Source organism: Trichosurus vulpecula, chromosome 1 (genome assembly GCF_011100635.1).
Source record: "Trichosurus vulpecula isolate mTriVul1 chromosome 1, mTriVul1.pri, whole genome shotgun sequence".
NCBI classification, from domain to species: domain Eukaryota; kingdom Metazoa; phylum Chordata; class Mammalia; order Diprotodontia; family Phalangeridae; genus Trichosurus; species Trichosurus vulpecula.
Window position 1 is genome coordinate 495,172,666 of NC_050573.1, and position 21,162 is coordinate 495,193,827.

Consider the following 21,162-nt stretch of genomic DNA (forward strand, 5'->3'; position numbering starts at 1 on the left):
TATTGCCATAGTAACTTCCTATAGTCAAGCTCTCTCTCTCTCTCTTTTTTTTTTCCTTATTTTTTCCTGCCTTTTTTTGTGATGGTGTTTTTATGTGAGAGTTGGGCTCTAGTTTTGCATTGTCTCCAACTTTTTGTGCTGGGGCTTTAGGTCTTACTGCTGGTTTTTGGTGGGCTTTGGGGCTTAGCTGCTTGCTTTCTCTAGAAGGTAGGCTTCCCTTCTGGCTTGTACTATGGGCTGGGGCCTCTCTGTTGGCCTCTCCTAGGTGTGGGGTTTAGCTTCTGGCCTACTCCAGGGGTGGGGACTTGCTGCTGGGTTGCTATGGTAACAGAGTCTTTCTAGTGGCTGGTCCTGGAGGAGTATTTTGTTGGTGATGCTATGGAAATAGGGTCTCTCTGCTGGTAGACCCCATGGGCAGGGTCTCACTGTTGGCCATCCCCAGGGTGGGGCTTCACTCCTAGTCAGCAATAGGGCCAGGTCAAGGCCTTACTGGTGGCTTGTGCTGGGGATGTGGGTCCCTGGGGTGGGGCCTCGCTGAACTGCACAGACTACTCACTTGCCTAAGGGCTGCTGTTTTTCAGGAAGATGGAGCCTTGCTGGTTGGTTGCCCCAGGTCTGAAGCCCTGCTGCAGGCCCCCTGCTGTGAGGCTGGCTGCTGCTGCTGCTGCTGCTGCTCCTCTTAGACCTCACTCCCCTCCCACCCCAGTGAGACAGACCTTTCCTGCTGGCCTGGTAAGCTGTTTCCCTGCTCCTAGATCAATTTTTGTAGTTGTTTGGAGGGGACTTGGGGAAGACTGCAGAGGGTTCCTTCCTTGCTCTGCCATTTTGGTACCAGAAATCCATTTCTTTATCCTTCGTTCTTGAAGGGGACCAATGCATCATGAGAATGATGTCTTGACTTGTGCATAAATTGGATTTAAGTGAGGTAGAGCTATGCAAAGTTGTCACTTTGTCCTCTCCTCCTCTCACTCTCTCCTCCAAAACAATGTAGAGAGAGAGGAAGGCCCTTAGCACATTAGGTAGAATTGCTATGGAGGATTTAAAAACACAGATAGTAGTTTCTCAGCATGAGAGGACACAGATACGTTGTGTTCTGTGTCTGCTGGATGCAATAGAGACACATTAATGAGGCTGCATAAAATTCAGTGAAGTGGTTTGTTTCCATACTGATATAATGTTATGGAGATTCCAACGCATTTATATCAGACATGGGACTTAAACATAGATATTGTAGGTTTGTTTGACTCAGAGCAGTCTTTTGGTAGGTTAGATCCAATACTAGAATGTAATTAGATACCTGTAGGTCATTCAGCAGTAAAAGATTTGATGATCAGTCTCTTTTCAATTGTGTCCACTCCTTTTGGGGTTTTCTTGGCAAAGAATTGTTTGCCATTTCCTTCTCCAGCTCATTTTATAAGAGGAGAAAACTGAGGCAAACAGGGTGAAGTGACTTGCCCAGGGTCACACACGAGTAAGTGTCTGAGGCCAGATTTGAACTCAGGAAGATGAGTCTTCTCAACTCCAGGCCTGGTGCTCTGTGCACTATGGCTGGCCACCTAGCTGGCCCAAAAAAGAGGTTTACTTAGCCATAAAAGGGAAAGGATGATCAATAAGGACATGTAGTAGAGACACCACCGACTTAGTTGACTGCAGTTCCCCTGTCTCTGGGTTGCCCAGGGTGGTCTATCAGCCATCTATCAAAGAGAAGCTGGAGCTCACTGGGGCTTTTTAACTCAGGAAAGCAGGAAATGACATCATCAGCCTGGCCTTTAGTCCTCTGAGCCAATTAAGTTTTGAGGATGGTTTTAGTAAGTTTTAGTAGTTTTAGTTTTCTTTAGGAAAAGAACCAGCCCAGTCCACCTGGTGGAAGATAATGATGGATTTTACTCCTATTATACCATGTTTTCCTGGCCCTGATGCCAGCTTTCCAAGGTCAGAGATACATCACCCCATGCTGCTTCCACAGAGATCATTTAGTAAATGTTTGTGGAAATGAATCAAATAATCTTCAATTTCTAACTTTCAGAGTTCCCAGCCCCATCATTCTTTGAGTTCATCCCATACATTTCCATTCTGTCAAACTTAAATTTCAACTCTTCTTTAGAAAGCAATCTGTCAATTTCAATCTAACACATGCTATATATTTTTTTTTGTTTCCCAATTGCAGAAATTTTATACTGAGGCACAATTTATTCTGGACAGGAGCATACTGTCACGTTATATTAAAAGGCAGTAAGGTTGGGGTATATTGGGAGATTCATTGTTCTAGAGAGAACTTGGACAAAGCCATATGGAGTAGGGGATAATTTTCTCTTGTAAATGTTTCTTTCTGAAATTTACCTATTGCCTTCCCTTTCCATTTCCTCTAGTTCTTCATAGTCATCAACCTAATAGTACCTTACATTTATATAAAACTTTGCAAAGTACTTTCAAAAACACAGTCTAAAAACCTTAGGAGGTACGCAGGTCAGCTATACCCTCCTTTTGTTGATGAGGAAACTGGAATTCAGACTGACGAAGTGATTTGTCAAAGGTCATGTCTAATAAGGGGTAGAGCTGGGATTAGCACCCAGGTCTTCTCAGTCATAGTGCAGGGTTTGAGTTTCTTTACCATCTCAACCCTTCTCCTTAGATTTCCCATGTCTTCTGCAGGAAAGTGAAACTGTTAAGGTGTTCAGTGCCTGCAAAAATCTAATGGTATGAAAGAGGGGTGGGTGGTTATAGAGGGTTGCAGAAACTTGAAAGAAAGCCAGCATGATATAATTTCATACTGGGAATCCATCACTATGGCAACAAAGAGGAGATTTTGAAAAATAAGGTTCACTATTTTAAAAAATAGGGGGGAAAAGAGTATTGGGGGAAAAAAATCTCACCCTTTTGTTTTATTACCAAGTGAACCTGTTTGTTTATTCCAAGTGCCCAAACCCAGAGACCAGTTCCCAAGAGACATTCTTGTAGCTATCATGTCTTAATTTTGTTTGTATGCAGTGAAACCACAGTAAGAAAATATTTCTTGTCATATTGACTTTGGTGACAATAATAAAGACAGTACATCTTTTAGGTTTTTAAGTTTGGAAGGAAATAGTATAATCATTTTAAAAACCTTCAGAACAGATAAAATTATATTTTTGACAGAAGAATAATCTGTGAAGATAATCATTGTACCTGTCATATTTTGTTTTGAGAAATACAATGTAGGCAGGAAAGGACAATACATAACCATCTTCATTTGAAAAAAAATTCTCTTTTAGTAGGTATTTAACATATTATTGCTTTAGAACAGGAGTTCTTAATCTGGAGTCTGCATCCTGCTTGGGAATTGGATTTCAAGGGGTCCATGAATTTTTTGAAATAATATTTTAATAAATATATTTTCATATAATCAGTTTCCTTTGTAGTCACATGTACTGTATTCATTCAGAAACATTATTCTGAGAACAGGTTCATAGACTTTCCCAGACTATCAAAGAGGATCTATGACGTAAGAAAGGTTAAGAATTCCTGATTTAGAGCTAAGAAAAAAATGCCCACGTTAAAAAAAAACTAAAATTAAAATAAAGAAACTCAATGCCACACAACAGAACTTGAGTAGGTCAACTTTGAAAAGAAAGAAAATCAGATGTCAGATCTACGTTCTCAGCTGTGTTTAAAGAAAATGAGATTAAGTCTTGTGACTTGTTTAATTATGGTGCTCCGGGAGATTAGTCCTAGAAATCTATAGGTAAATAGCAAGCTCTGTGGCCCCAAATTGTAAGAAGACCACTATAAACTGATTGTCTTCTCTGTTCAAAGTAGCTTGGGCCTAGTCTTCTTCCTATCTAATTAATTCTTCATATTACCTCATGTTCTTTTGAGGCCAATTTCTCAGCTTTCGTTAATAGGAACATATTATAGTTATATGAAAATGAAAATTTGTCTCAATACTTTTAAGCACAGAAGGCAACTTTGCAATTGTTTTTTCATAATTTTGAGGCCCATCAGATTTGTATTTAGCTTATAAAATTTATACTCGTCTAAATCAAATTGACTGTAAAGTATTAAAATTCACTGTATACACTGAGAAGTCACTGATAAAACTGCCCTCTGAGCATTTGTATCTTCCCACAGTATAGAATTCAAGCCTAACACAGGCCCCCAAATAGTTAGTGATGCAAACCTAGTTGGTCCACAGCAGATGGTTCACAAAAATATGTCATTGACTGGTTATTGATGTTGGTTGTTGCTCATAAGGCAAGAAGATGAACATTTTCCTCAAAAAACACACTAAATCCTCCTAGAGATAGTGAAATAGAATGTGTGTGTGTGTTTATGAGTAGAATGTCCTTATGTGTGACATAACTGAGGAAATGTTTTGTTTGTAAAAAGCACTTACCCTCACAGTATGCAGAAAATGACTTTCTGCAAACCATCCTTTCAGGAGAACATACATATGAGCCATCATGTGCATAAAAGCATGATTTGCTGGCCCTCCTAAGAGATAGGAAAATGTTCCCTTTCAAGGTTAACAAAAAGGTCTTTGTCAGCATTTCCCTGCTATTAGACTGCCAAACAGTCTTTGAGAGACTGTAAACCAGTGTTCCTAGCCTGGGGTCCATGAATTTCATAGGATCTGTGAACTTTAAAGGAGAAAAAAGTTTATCTTTATTTGAATAGTCTTTGTAATCCTATATATTCTATGCATTTAAAAACTTAATCTAAAAAGGGGTTCATAGGCCTCACCAGACTACCAAAGTAATGCATGACACCCAGAAAAAGATCAGAACCCTTGCTATAGACAAGGGGTTTTGTTCATAGAATGCTACCATTGAGCATGTAAGCTTATAGTGTGTCAACTGAGCTGATTCAGTATACTTCTGTTTGTCTGTCATTTCAGTCATGTCCAACTCTTTGTGACCCCTTTTGGTGTTTTCTTGGCAAAGATACTGGAGTGGTTTGCCATTTCCTTCTCCAGTGCATTCCACAGAGGCGAATAGGGTTGAGTGACTTGTGCAGGGTCACATAACTAATAAGTGTCTGAGACTGGATTTGAACTCACAAAAATGAGTCTTCCTGACTCCAAGCCCAGTGCTCTATCCCCAGCATCACCTAGCTACCCTGATTTGGTATACTTCTTTCACAGCTCTCTAAATCATTCTCTATATCATTCCTTACAGAGGGTATCTCAAACCTTCCTTTCTCTCCTCATGCTTCCTGCACTTCTTCCTTCCCATTCTCACTCACCTGAGGACTTTGTCTCTTACTTTATTAAGAAAATCAAGGATTTTTCAAAGAGCTCGCTCTTCTACCTTTGCATCATACTTTACTTTCACCTCTTTTCCCTCAGTTTCTGATGACTTAAGTAGCTTTCATCCTTATCAAGACCAATCACTCTACGTGTCTTTGATCATACAACTTCTCATCTTCTGTAGCAAATGCTCCCTCAATAGTCCCTTTCTTTAACGTTCAATCTCTCCCTGTCTACTAGGGTTTTTCCATTGCCTTCCAACATTCCCAAGTCTCCCTCAGTTTTAAAAACACCCTTCACTAGACCCTATTATCTTTTCAAGCTGTTGTCCTATATCTCATCTTCCTTTCTCAGCCAAGCTCCTAGAAAAAGCTATTTATATTCATTAATGCCACTTCTTTTCTCAATATCTCCTTAATCCTTTACTGTCTGGCTTCTGACCTTACCAGTTAACTGAAGCTGCTCTTTCCAAAGTTATCAGTGATCTCTTTATTGCCAAATCTGATGTTCTTTTGTTCAGTCCTCATTTTCCTTGACTTCTGGGCTGCATTTGAAACTCTTGATAATCTCTCCCTCCTACCTTCTCCTCTCAGGTTCTTCATGACTTTACTCTCTCCTATTTCTCCTCTTAACAGCCTTTTTTTGTTGACTCATCATCTCTATTGTGCTCCCTAACCATGAGTGTTCCCTTAGACTCTGTTCTGAAGTCTCTCCTTTGCTTTCTCTAGACTGTCTTTTGGTGACCTCATCAGTTCCTGTGCTTTTAATCATTGTTTCTATGAAGCTGACTTACCTATCACTACATCCAGCTCTGGGCATGCTCTTGAGCTTCACTTTTATCTCGCCAGCTGCCTAAAGAAACACCTCAAACTCATCATATCAAAACCATATCAAAACTATCATTATATTTCTCCCCAAACTCTACTGTCTTTCGTTCTTCCCTATTTCTGCCTAATGTACCAATATTTTCCAGTCTCCCAGGTCTATAACCTCAGCATTGTCTTCAACTCATCATTTTTCATATCACAACTAGATTAGTTGTTGAATCTTACCATTTCTACCTCCCCAATATCTCTTTATAATCCTTTCTCTCCAATAACATAACCATCAATTTTGTTCAGGTTCTTTATCCTCTCTTATCTATATTACTGAAATAGTCTCCTGATTGGTCACCTCCCTCAAGTGTCTCCCCATTCTAATCCATCTTCTGTATAGCTGCCAAAGTGATTTTCCTAAAACTCAGATCTGACCATGTCACTCCCTACTGAGCAAAATCTAGTGACTTCCTATTGCCTCTAGGATAAACTACAAACTCCTTTGTTTAGTCTTAAAAACCTGGATTCAACCTTTTTTTCCCACCTCATTTTATACGATTCCCCTTCCCACTTTCTACAGTCCCACCAAACTGGCCTGTGTTCCTCACACATGGCACAACATCTTGTCCGCATTCATAGAATGGGCTTGCTCCTTATCTCTACCTCATAGGGTCCCTCTCTTTCTTCAAGACACAAGTCAAATGATACCTTTTCCAAAAAGCCTTTTCTGATGTCTCCAATTGCTAGTTCCCTTGCCCTCTGACAATCTTGTATTTATTTTGCGTTCATTCTCTTTATTTTATATATATTTATATATGTCCTTGTTGTGTTCCCTGTTAGAATGTCAGTCCCTTATGAGTAGAGATTATTTAACTCTGCATTTTTATTCTATGGGGCTTTGTGCACACTAGGTGCTTAATAAATGCTAGTTAATTTACTGTATTTTTGTATAGTTATAAGAAGTGGGTTGAAGAACAAGAAGTTAAATTCAGTCAGCATTTATTAAGCTTCATATTCATTCATATACCTTGCTTGTAGAAATAGTTAAGGTTTTCAGTTCAGAATGCTTTTTATGTAACTCTTGAAACTTCTGTGAAGGAATGAAAAACAATCCAAATAAGCAGATATGTTAGACAAAGTTTATAGTCTTCAAATAACTAAGATTGTTATTAAGAGAGAAACATTTTATTGTCATTTAAAGGGGTATTTCAATTTAATGAAAAAGTTAATCCTGGCTTTGCATAAAGTAGACATCTAATAAATTGTTTGTTGAGTTGTGAGGGAGGTCACTGAAAGTTTGATCTCCATAGCAGATCACAACATTGAGTAGGTAGATTGAGTATGTGGCTGCTCTTTGTCAGATGCTGGTGATACAAACACAAGTACAAAACAGTTCCTATTCTAAAGGGGTTTACATTTGATGGGATTTTAAAGAAAGGTCTTCATGGAGCTTGTTGGTGCCATTCTGTGCTCTAGTTATAATCTCATTACTGTAGGTCTGGACTCTAGGTGGTGGGGGATGATCAGATCCAAGCAAATCTGATTTGTATCATTGGAATGCAATGGAAAATTTTCTAATATATTTCAATGAGAAATATAACTTCCTCACAGACTGCCATGATATCTTGATTGTGTCTCTCTCTGTGCACATAGCATTTGAGAGATTGCAAATATCTTTAATATGCCTTCTGTAATTTTATCCTGACAAGAATCCGGTGAAATAGTTGGGGCATAGATGATTAGCCTTCTTTTTCAGATGAGGAAATTGAGGTTCAGAGAAATTAAGTGACTTTTTCAAAGAGTCACAGAACCAGTAAAGGGGAGAATAGGCTCATAGATTTAGGGCTAGAAAGAACCTTAGAGAGAATTGCAGCTGCTGTATTTTATAGAAGAGGAGAATAAGATCCCAAAAGCTGAAATGAGTAAGGTCATAGAGCTAATAAGTGTTGGTGATGCAGTTTTAACCTAGGCCTTCCTGATTCCAAATCCCACACCCTCCCCACCATGTCATACCACACTGCCTCTTGGACGAGAAAGCAGGCTTTTTGATGACATTTTCTTTTTTCTTTTTTTGTGAATTCTTTTATTTATTTATTTGTCTGTTTGTTTTTAGTTTCCAACAAGCTTTTGAGTTTTAAATTTTCTCTCCCTTCCTCCACTCTCCCCCTCCCCAAGATGGCATGCAATCTGATATAGGCTCCACATTCACATTAAACCTATTTTCACATTAGTCATGTTGCATAGAAGAATTATAATCAATGGAATGAACCATGAGAAAGAAGAAACAAAACAAAAGAGAGAGAGAGCAAATAGTATGCTTTGATCTGCATTCAGACTCCATAATTCCTTCTCTGGAGGTGGATAGCATTTTACATCATGAGTCTTTTAGAGTTGTTTGATAACATTTTCTCACTAAACCATGACCCTGAGGGGTGGAGCTAAGATGGCAGAATAATGCAGGAACTCATCTAAACACTCCCCAATTCACCTCCAAACAACTATAATATAATACCTCAAAACTAATTCTGGAGTGGTAGAACAAACAAAAGGATAGGGTGAAATATTTCCAGCCCAAGACAACTTAGGTCATCAAGAAAAGTCTGTTTCACTTGGGTGAAAAGGGGAGCACAATGGAGAGCCTAGGTAATCCAGCAGCAAGTTATACTCCAACAAGCCAGCAGCGAGGTCTCAAGCCCTGGTGTAGGTTCACAGTGAGGCCCTGCTTCCCTGGCAGAGGGGACCAGTGGAAAGTCCCCATGCTGCAGTGCTTACCAAGCTCCCATACAGAGCAGGCCGGTGGCAAGGCCCTGGGCCTCCAGCACAAAAAGATTGGGACAATAATCTCTCTAGCCTAGGAGCAGAGCCCAACTTTGACATAAAATTAAAAGTCATGAAATATGATGGAAAAAATGAGCAAAAAACAAACAAAAACTAACTCAAGCAAAAAAAGTTACTATGGTGACAGGGACAATCAAAATGTAAACTCAGAAGATGATAACAACGTCAGAGTGGCTACATCTGATGCCTCAAAGAAAAATGTGAATCAGTCTTAGGCTCAAAAAGAACTTCTGGAAAAGCTCAAAAAGAACTTTAAAAATCAAATAAGAAGTAGAAAAAAATTGGGAAAAGAAATGAGTGTTATGCAAGAAAATCATGAAATAAGAGTCAACAGTTTGGTGAAAGAGGAACAAAAAATGGAAAAAAGATGTATGAAAATTCACTGAAGAAAACAACTTCTTAACAAGTAGAATTGGCCAAATGAACCATGATGCCTTTCAATATTTGATCACATTTTCTCTCCAGTGGGGAAGATGATAATAGAGGAATGAAATTAAGATCAGAAGACTGCTTCATGAGGGTATGAATTGAGAACAAAGAATAAATCTACCCAAAGTTTCCTCTGGTCTATGATTTTCTATCCCACCTCCTCCACCCGCATTCCTTTTTAAGTGCTTGACGTATACTTTGTCATCCTTCTCTGCAATCTCTTTTCTTTAGTGTTGCAAGTTGGCTGTTCAGTTTCTCTGATCATATCAACATTTATATGAAGTCTCCTATTGAAAACTTCATTTATTCAAAAAATGTTTATTATACATCCACTATGTTTAAAAAGTTGTACAGTGGGAAGGAAGAAAAAAGAAGTGTCTATCCCTGACTTTTAAAAAAAATTATCTCATTAAGATGTCATGTACATTTAAAAATTTTGATCATAACTTGTGATTCCATAGGCATATGGAATTTCTGGGGAGGAAATGTCTTTTGCAATGCAGATTAGTAACTTCTCCGCAATTTAGAATTTGGGGGAATTGCTGGTGGGAGAGGTGGTAGTAGTGATGGTAAGACATTGAGAGATTAAATGATGTTCCCAAGGTGACACAGTCAGTATGTGTCAGAGACAGGACCTGAACCCTGGTCTTCCTGACTCCAAGACCAGCCCTCTATCCACCTTGACATGTAAGTCATGTACATGAATAACTATGCTAGAAAATAGAATGTATCAAATACTATCTGAATGGTCCTGGTCAGAGATGTAGGGGCTTCTGAGAGGTACCAATATTTCTTTTTGTTATTGTTTAGTTGTTTCAGTCATGCCCAACTCTTTGTAACCCCATTTGGGGTTTTCTTTGCAAAGATCCTAGAGTAGTTTGCCATTTCCTTCTCCAGCTCATTTTACAGATGAAGAAACTGAGGCAAACAGGGTTAAGTGACTTGCACAGGGTCACACAGCTAGTAAGTGTTTGAAGCCAGATTTGAACTTAGGTCCTCCTGACTCTAAGCCAGCACTCTATCCACTGTCACCTAAATGCCCCATCTTCCTTTAATATTCTGCTATTTCTGGTTGTTTATGTTTCTCAATGTCTGACCCTGTGTAACTCACTTCAACTCCCTAATCCTCAGTTCCTTCAAATGTTAAAAAAGGGGGCAGGGCTGCACTTGGTGATCACAAAAGTCCCATCTAGTTCTAAATATACATTCCCACTCAACCACTGCCGTTCCAGCAATTCTTTGGAATAGTCATGCTAGGTTGTTGCAATATCTGATGCCGAGAAATACAATCTTGCACCATCCTGTTTTCTGTCATTAGAGTCGAACAAAAATGATGTTTTAAATCAGGGTTGGGAATGAGCAAAATACAGAAATAAAGTGATTGGAGATATTTATTGAAATTATAAAAGCACTCCCCCCCCCCCAAAGCAGGTTCATTTATCTCTTGTCTGTGTGCATACTTGTATTGGGATAGTTTCCAATCATCTGGAAAAGTGAGATCAGATTATACCTTGTGCCATCTGACTACATTTAAGTGGACAGTTACAATTTCCATTGTGAGATGGGATATTAAAACATTATATTAACCCCATCCTATTCAAATTCACTAAGTATTTATTTGAGTACCTACAATATTCTCAATACTATTCTAGTTACTATATAGGATAAAAAAGGAATAGGATATTCTTTTTATATATAGGATATATGTGTATATGTGTATGTATAATGTATATAGGATATATCCTTTATTTGTATAGGACAAAAAGAAATAGAAGACATGATCCCTACTCCCAAGGAAGTTTTAATCATCTTTGGAAAACCCAACATACACGAAGAAGTAGTCAGATATTGTACAGCAAATGATGAAGCAACAACATGAGTGGTGGTATATATAGAAAGAGAGTTATATTAGTTTGGAAAAGGAAGAGGTCAGTGTGGGCTGGAGCATGTTCTGAAAATGTGTCCTGGAAGAACTGGGATTGGCACTGGTCTTTGCAGAATAGGCAAGAAGAGGTGAACATATTCCAAGCTTGATCTGTTTATGTAGTAGCTGAAGATTCTAAGAGATTTCACAGAGGAGTTGTCAAAGATGGGGCTACATGGGACTTGGAAACCTAAATTGTGGCTCTTGGATGAATTAGAATGGAAGGTTCTCCACTGCTAGATTTTGCTGGGAATGAACATTCCTCTAGGTACCAATAATGGTACCAATTGCACATTTCCTGGGAATCATTAAAGGATATAGTAATCAAGGATGCATGATGCAAAACCAAACCAAATCACAGTTTCAGTGATGGGATGATGCTCTCCTCGTGTCTCTGTCTCTCGCAGGGAGAACATCATAAGCATCTAGTAGCTTCCAGTCTCACCAGGTCAGAGGAATGACAACCTCCTTCCCTGTAATTGTTTTTAATCCCCAAATACTGAACATTATGTCAGGCTGGGAGTCTCTTGGACAGTTCCGCAGCAAGAACTGCATGCCTCTGGACACTCTCCCCCATTTTCTAAATTTATTTTCTGTACTTTTCCCTACCTTCAGTCTTGCTTTCCTTATCCCACCTAGCTAAATTCTTACTATGTTCACTAATGGAGTTAGGAAGAGTTTAGTTCAAATCTAGCCTCAGACATTTATTTGCTGTGTGACCCTGGGCAAAGCACTTAACCTCTGTCTGCCTCATTTTCCTTATTTGTAAAATCGGGATAACAATTGTACCTAACTCCCAGATTCATGGTGAAGAACAAACGAGACATTTGTAAAGCATTTAGCATAAGTCCTGGCACATAGTGTGTGCTTACTAAATGCTTGCTCCCTTTTTTCCTTCCTCTAGGCCCACATAGGTTTCCAAAGTGTGTAAGACTACCCCCTGGGGGGTGCTGGAACAATGAGGAGGGTGGTAACCTCAGGTGCAATTGGGGGACTTTGAATGAAAATAAGGGGGCGATGGAAACATAAGGAAAGAAAAGAAGAGAATTTTGAAAAACTGTACATGTTTCATCTGTTGTGTAACAGAGTTAAAATCATAGTGGTCACATTGTTTTCCAAATAAACATACAAAATACAAGTTATAAATCCATCAGTGGTCAAGTCCACTGACAAGTCTTAATAAGCAAGTGTTGGCAGGTGAGGTTGAGGTGCCTTATGAGGAAGTCCAGCATGCATTAGTAGGAATATGTGTGTGTAATGACCTGTTTACAATATGATACTATACAGTTACATGATGAAATATTGTGTCATCAAAATTTCAATGCAGGAAAAAACCCCACAAATTTACAATAAATTACTAAATTTAAGATGTCATTTAAAAAACCCAATATTTTGTATTTTTTTAAATGACACAAATTTAAAAAAAAAACTGTTAAAAGGTTAAAGAAAGTAGATTTCCAGGGGGTGCTGAGTAATTTTTTTTAAGGAGGTGGTAGGCCAAATAAGTTTGGGAACCTCTGGGGAAGAGAGTATATTCTCACTTTAGATGTAAGTTACAACAATGGGGATTAGCAGGGTCATAGCAGGACCTGGCCAAAGCCCTGGAGATTCAAAAGGCAGATCACCCATTTTATGGAACCCCTAGGGCAATCAAGTAACACAATTCCCTCCTAGCTGGCTGTACAGTCTGAATCACTCTATATGCTGAGTCATCATGAACTTTACTACACAAAACATACTCTCAGCCCATGGTCTATTCCCTACAGCTGGCTCTTCATGGAGACTATTTCCAAACAAGAAGGTGTTTGGATTACAGATACGTTTTACATCAGAGAGTAGTTGTGCTAATAAATGACTTGCTACCTTTTGGGTATAGATGACTTTCATCATGGGCACAGTCTGTATCCTCATAGACTCTGTCATAGGAAGTTGTGCTAGAACACCATGCACTTGTACTAGGGAAATACCAGGGCTGATTCAGTTGATAGAACATGGGCTGTCTGTGTGATCTTTCATTTTGATATGTTAAGCAAAAAAGTGCTGACTTTCTTTTTCTTCTTTTTTTTTTTTCTGCTCTCATCCCTCCAGCATCAAAATAATACTAACTCTAAGGATGGGTCACTCATTCAGAGGCTTTTATTAAAGTATTAGTTTGGGAATCCAAATGGACTTCTCTATTTATAGTAAGTATAATGGGGACATGGGCCTTTGCAGTTGTGGTAGGGCTTCTGGTAGTGACTGCCAACTGTGACCCTTTCCTCTTTGATGTCTCTAGCACTCTATTAGCCTCAGAGTAATTTGCATAGCCTAACTGAACACATCAGAGGATCTGGGAGGTGGTAGAAATCTGAAAGTCTAATGAAGAGGAGTGCAGTTTTTTCCCCTAGCTGGAAATGGAGCACCAGGGTGTGGTGACTGATTCCATAGGGACCTACTGCCTGAGTTGTGAGTCAGGGAAGAAGTGAATGAAATTTAATTGTCCTAACGTGGATAAAAGTAAGAACTAGGGACCAATGGGGAGGATGCTCCAAAGGTCTTGACAATTTGACAATTGCCTGAGCAGCTTCTTTTGTGCGCAGTCTAGGTAGAGTTGTGGGCCTGACTGAACAAATAGATGGAAATGTGCTGAATGGTCTGGAAGCATGTTCTCTCCAAAGTTGCTCCATTCTAACAGAACTGTAACTGAGGAAGCAGCAGTAGTAGCAACAACAGGAAGTGAATGAAAGCTACAGAAGCCACAAACAAGACTCCACCCAACTGACAAACTGGGTGAAGGTGGATGGTACAGACCTAACAGAGCAAGAGTGAGAGGGCCCAGACCTAGAGAACCTGGAGGCAGTGGTGTGTGGAGGGACGGAACATGGAAGAGAAATTAGTATGGCAGGGAATTCTGGACCCAAGGAGCAACAGAGCTGCCGGAAACAAAGAATGAAGAGGCACAGAGGCACATTGAGAAGGAGCAAAGCCAGACCTTGCCTTTGGTCAGGACTGCAGATCATGTAGACTGTGCAATTCTGAAGGAAAGAGGCTGATACTCTAAGCAGTCCTGGATTCTTTCCTTGAGGTGGGGAGGTGGTCCCTACCTCTGAGGTTGAGGGTTTGGGACTACATAAGTCTGAAATAACTGATGGAGCAATTGGAGTTCACAATAGGGGTGGGTTGATTTAGCCACTGGGAAGTCGTTCTCTACTTAGAGGGGCTCAAACTTAGAAGAACTTTACAAGTTTAAGGACTCTCTCTCATCTTCTCTCTTCTCCCTCTCATGTCTCTCTCATTCTCTCTCTCATCTTCTCCCTCTCTCTCTCTCCCTTCCATCCTCCCTCTCTCCCCTTCCTTTCTCTATGTATAAACACACACACACACACACACACACACACACACACACATCTCCCTGGGGAAAGCCCTTTTGCTTAGGTATGATACCATTGGTATCCTTTGTCATGAGTAATAAGCTTTTCCTGAGTTTGAAATGCAGCATGGGATAATGGAGCTGGCACTGGGGTTGAAGCCAGGAGATCCAAATTTTAATGCCATCTCAGTCAGATACAGGATGCTGGACAGTGTGCAGTGGTCTGGCAAGGGGGAGGGGCTGGCAGGAGGGTGTTACTATCCCAGTCTTTCTTAAGCTAAACCACCTGCTGGTGGCATTGGGTTGATGTGGTGGGGGGATGGATGGGACAAAGAAGCCAGGCCCCTTCTGAACAAAGATTGCTCTCTAGCAAGGCCAGTGGCCTGAGAACTCCACTATTTCTTTAGTTGCTAATCATGGGTTGTCTTCATCAAAGTCTGAGGGAAAGGCTCAGCCAGGGAGTTGTGATGGATGGTCCCACTTGGCACATGCTACCCTCTGTTTTACCCTCACAATGCCTTGCAGCTTCATTTAGATTACTTTCCCTGCAGTTGGTTGGCAGTTGGTGTTGGTGGTAATTGTGGGCCCCTTCACAAAGGTTACTCTTCTAAGAGGCTACAAGGGAATTGAACATTATAAGGAATACCTTAGGAAAAAATCAAATCCTGATGTTTCCAAGGGGAAATCCTGGTTAGGGCATAAACCAGAGTTGTTGAGATGCCTCTAAAATATACAGCCTTTTCACCTGTTCTTCCTAGACTCATAGCATGAATGTTTTTTCTCTTAGTTTGCATAGGGCTCTGTTTATCAGTGATATTCTTTAAATAGCAAAGGGAAGTCTCCAAATAAAATACTGATTATTGGAAGCTTTCCAAATCAACAAGGTTTGGCTTCATAAAACAAAACTATATAAACAACAGATCACAAAAGGACTATGAGAGTCATGGCTCTGAGACGCTGTTTCTCTTTTGAAACTGCTGCTGAGAGTTACTGTCTCTGCAATTTCTATTCTGAGGAAAATGTTCTGATTAAAAACCTTTTTTAATAGACACTCACCAGCAAGCACAGCACATGGCTTGTGGAGAGAGATACCAAAGATATGAACATAGGAAGGAAATACTGAGTCATCCCCATGGCTAAGAAGAATAAGATAAGAAGAACAAGTCATAAATCTTCAATAATTTAATTTTCTTGTGTCAGCGCCTACTCCCTCTCTTTGTTTTCTCTAATAAAAGAATAAGTAGGTCAAAGACTTGAAAATTGGCTGCCAGTCTGCAAGAAAATAGTATGAAAGCTGTTAAAGAATACATTGTACCTTTTTTATTTTATTATAAAACTAAAGTTTATCTATTGAAAGTTTGGGTTTCATTGTTTAATATTTAATATTGTTTATATATGGATTTCTGGCCATGTAGTAAGAAGGAAGTACAATTGATAGCTCCTGGACACCATTAGTATCCACATAGCCTAAGTACCTTGCATGGACTCCCTGTGGTGAGCGTATGAAAAGATACAAATAAGAGTCAAACAGAATGGACAGATATCATGGATGGGCTGTGTTCTGCATCAATGGTGGGAATGCTAACAAGGAGAAGAAAACAGATCCACTGGGTAATTGGTATATAACATTTTTTTTAGAAAAACTTTTTTATTATTCTGAATAATCAGAATCAACTTAAAAAAATTTTAACTAGTACTAAACAATGTAACAAACACAAACATTTCCACACATAAATAACAGAAAAAAGGAGAACTACATATGAAAGCTTTCAGAAAGGGGTATTTGCTACAGTAGTATTTTTGATACAAAATACACAGCCAAGCCCATATCACACTGTCCCACCAGTTCATAGAGTCTGGGGGAAAGTAGATTCAAAGGCATGTCTGACAAAAGGTGGGTGGGTGGGGGTGTAACTCATAGATTATGGAAAGACTTTTGCTAGCATTTCTTGTTTCTTGTTTGTTTTTATTGGACTCTTTGTGGAGTTTTTCCTCTTCTTGACCAGTCTATTCAGAGATCCTATTCAGATACTGCTATCAATTTCTCAGGCGATGGGACTAGGATACTGATGGGAAAATGAGGAGTCCAAACTCCTCTGGACCCTTTGAAGCTTACAAGGACTTCATTTGGCCAAGCATCTAGGGGAAAAGGAGACTGTGACTGAGGCCAAGACTGAGGAGGACTGAGGGGGGGTGTATGTGTTTTTTTCCCCTCTCCACAAAAAATTCATTCTGGGGGTGGGAGGAGGCTGGAATGAGTCTCTTTCCTCTCTGCTGCCACATGCTCAGATCTCTGGGTTCTACACTAATCAACTATAAAATCATGGACAATCTACTGGATGAGATTGCTTCCTTGACCAATGTGAATATTCTGGTTGAGCAAACTCACTGTAGTTCATCCAATGGTTTTTTAAGAAATCTAAGTTAATCAAGGACTTTCCCTATACTTAGTTTAAAGACTATTATTGGTTGATTAAACAAATAAATGTTCTCACCTGGCTAAAGTATGAAGGTATAGCATCTTGACACTTTAAGTAGGGTGGACTGATTTGAGTCAATTGATCCCCTTCTCCCTCCCCCCACCTTACACTGCTCTAAAATAGAAGAGGGAATGGCATTTAGGAATAGGAAAGTAGCTAGAGACAATGTACCAACAATATCAAGCATACATACAAGTAATCTGTGCTGGAAGTAACACAATTTTGAAATTGCCCAGTGATCGATTTTCATGTGTTTCAAATGAAAAACTTAAAAATAAATGGGAAAATATACAGGCAGTATTATTACCCAAAAGAAAAAGGCAATTAGCCCCAAACTTTTGCCTGTAATAAAAATGCACTTAAGAAACCCCATTATTTTTTTATGATGCTATATAATTTCAAATCACAATGGAACTTCAAGCATTCTGAAGAGTCAGAACTGTGGGTCTGCTGAAGGGCAACAGAGAGATATGGAGTGGGCATAATTATCCAATGATGATGAGTTATAAAGGATATCCTCAAGGAAACATGATGAGAAAAGGAAATAGGTTGGTCAAATAGTGAGTGTGAAGGATAGATACTACCTGAATGTGTCCATGGAAAATTAAAGGACCTACAAGAAGGCAACCAGCATGATCTTTGGAAGATTTATGGGAAAGCATGCACACAAATTATACAGAATGAGAAGGTATGGGTTGGTTACAATCACTATATCAGGGAGCACCTACATTGCTGAGATCCCAGATTCGTGGACATATTGAATTTTTACTACTATTTGTAGCAGAAAGATCGCCAGACCTGGAATCAGGCACTGTGGCTGGTGTTCACAAGACTTGAGGTTAAATCTGGCCTCATGCACTTGGTACCTATTTAACCTTGGGCAACTCAAGTGACTTTTCTCAGTCTCAGGTTCCTCATATGTAAAACAAGGATAACAAAAGCACCTATCTTAAGAGTTGGCTTTATAATATCTTAAAAAATAAGGAATCAAGGGAGAGAGAGAGATATGGAGAGAGATGAAGAGAGAGAGACAAAGACAGAGAGACAGATTAAATGAAATAATATATGTAAAATGCTTTGTTAACTTTAAAGCACTGTCAGTCAGTCAATAAATATTTATTGAGTGCCTACCATTTGCCAGGCACCATGTCAAATGCTGGAGATCCAAAAAATGATAGACAGTCCTTGGGGTTGAGGAGCTTGCAGCCTGATGAGGGAGACACCATGCAAATAACCACATACAAGCAAGGTATGTGCAGGATAAATAGGAAATAATCAACAGTGGGAAGGCATTAGAACTAAGAGGGATTGGGAAATACTAGCTCTTAATCAAGACTCCTAGGTTTGAGTCCTGACTCCTAGGTTTGATTAAGTCCTACTTAATAACTAAGTGATCATGATGATGCACTTCCCTTTCTGGCTCAGTTTCCTCTATAAGTTTCCTCATCTGTTAAAAAGCCGATAATAAAATCTGTATCATGTTAATGTGCAAGAGTTTTGTAAAACTGCAGAGCACCAAGTAAATGTAAAATATTATCATTCTTATTTAAGCTAGCAAATCCTCAAAATTCAAATCAGTGATCCTTTATGGAATATAAAACTCAATCCCTCCTGTCTAATAAGTTTCACAAAATCTAATTATTCAAAAACTAAACTTCACTAGACCGGAGTCAATATGGACATCAAAACAAACAAACAGACATTTCTACCTCTATTAAGAGTATCAAACCCAGATCTGGACTTACTTGAATTTTAGCCTTTTACTCTTAATATGTAACATGAGATTTTGACCCTCATTTAAGTTTGGCAAAACCCAAGTTTGTGGTTGAGATATGCCTAAAAATTAATGAATAAAGGTCCCAACAACAGATACTTTAATCGTTAAACACTTATGTTAATTGTTAAACAGTTCTACATTGTACTTTTTAATCACATTTCTTTTGGCAACTTCCTTTTTCAACAATTTCATTAATTTGCTGAAAATCAGGATAATATTGCTATTTGATCTTGGCAGGAATTAGGAATCAGAGACAAACTGAGACTGAATAATGAGCTTCAGGGCCAGAGCCCCAAGATGGGGCATCCAATCCTAGCCTTGGAAATCCAGTGGCTTACCTGATTCTCTTCCATTGACACCAGTCTGTTGCTCAGCAATCAGCTTCTTCCTTTATCTATAGCATAATATCAGCAGAAGCTGTTATTGATGGTGTCAGATTGTAAAAAAAGAAACTTGCATGTGTTGTTTGAACCAGTTAATAGTTCTCGCTTATGTATCAGATGTTGTTCCAAAGTGGTCACAGTTTAAAGGAATCGAATTCTGTCCAAAGAGAACTCTTCTTCCCAGTTGCTTGATTCATGCCAATTTCTTCTGAAATTTTTTCCTTAGCTCAATCTCTCTCTCTGTCTCTCTCTATCTCTGTCTCTCTGTCTGTCTCTCTGTCTCTCTCTGTCTCTCTGTCTCTCTCTGTCTCTCTTTGTCTCTCTCTTTTCATCTCTCTCCATATCTCTCTCTCTCCCTCTCTCTCTCCCTCTCTCTCTCTCTCTCCCCCTTGATTCCTTATTTTTTAAGATACTATAAAGCCATAGAGGTTCATAGGATCATGGAGTCTTGAAGGGGTCTCTGGGGTCATTGAGTCCTGCACGTTCTAGATGAGAAAACCGAGCTCTATAAAGCTGAACTGCCTTGTCTAAGGTCACAAATGTAGTAAGTGACAGAGCTGAGATTCGGACCTAGGCCTAGGACTCCATGGCCAAACCTCTTTCTTTTGTACTGCATTTTGTACTATAAAAACACTTTGGTGTTTTTGCAAAGCTAAAGAAAATAGCATAGAATGAAAAGAATAGCAAACTAATGGTCAGGAGGACTGGATTTTAGTCCAAACTCTGCTATTTTGTCATCTCAAGCACATCAGTTTATTGTTCTGAGTTTTGGTTTCTTCATCTATCAACTAGGGGGAGGGGGAGATTAGATTAAGTGTAGTTAATAGTGAACTGGGTTTGGGGTCAGGAAGTTCTGGGCCCAGGTCCCAACTAAGGTACTTACTAGCTGTGTGAGCCTGGGTAAGTCATTTAGCCCTGTGCCTCAGTTTACTCATCTGTAAAATGAGGGGGTTGAAAGCCACAGTCTAGAAGATCCCTTCCATCTCTAAATCTATGATCCTACGATTTGAAAATCCCTTAGGGCTCTGAAATGATGGTTTCAATTTCTTGCCTTCATTTTTCGATTTAGAGCAGCTATTCCCTTTTAAGAAGGTAAGGTCATTTTATTCTATAACTTGACATACTTTTGTGATCCTGTTTGTTACTTTTCTAGGAGGTTTTTCTTTCCAGGATTGCTTTGTTTATTCTCCACTGGTATGGAATTTTTCTTCTGTTTCCTCTTTTACTCATTTCTCCTCCCTGCTGCTTCCCCCAGCCCCCCATCCTTCAGTTTCCTCTCATGGTACTTTGTACCCTGCCACACACTAGGCCTAAAATTTTGAAAGAAGGCTTGGTTCTAAGTTAATCATGAAAGCACAGATCTAGGGCAGTCTTGGAGACAGTTTCAGCTAATGTAGTCTCCCCCACCACCCTCCACTAAGTTAGGAGATTTGAAGTTGCCATGAGGATTGGCTTGGCAAATTTTTGGTTCTGGATCCATTTTAGAAAAGTCATTGATAAACTGGTGAGTGTCCAGAAGTAGGAAGCTGGAATAAACAAGGGTCTCAGATCAAGAGAATGATCTATCCTGTTTAGCAATTAAGATAAGAGTAAGATAACCTTTATGGATTCTATTTTGTAATCTGGTAAAGCTTGTGGAACTCTTTTTAGAATGTTTAAAAATGCATAAATTAAAATCCATAGGATTATGGGAGACATCTAGGTTGGTCATTGGATAAAGCTCTGTACTAGGAATCAGAGAGACTCATCTTCCAGAGTTCAAATCTGACCTCAGACACTTACTAGCTGTGTGACCCTGGGTGAGTCACTTGATTCTATTTGTCTCTGTCTCCTCAACTGTAAAATGAGCTGGAGAAGGAAATGTCACCCCGCTTCAGTGTCTCTGCCAAGAAAACCTCAAACGTGGTCACAAAGAGTCAGATTGACTGAAAATACCTGAACAA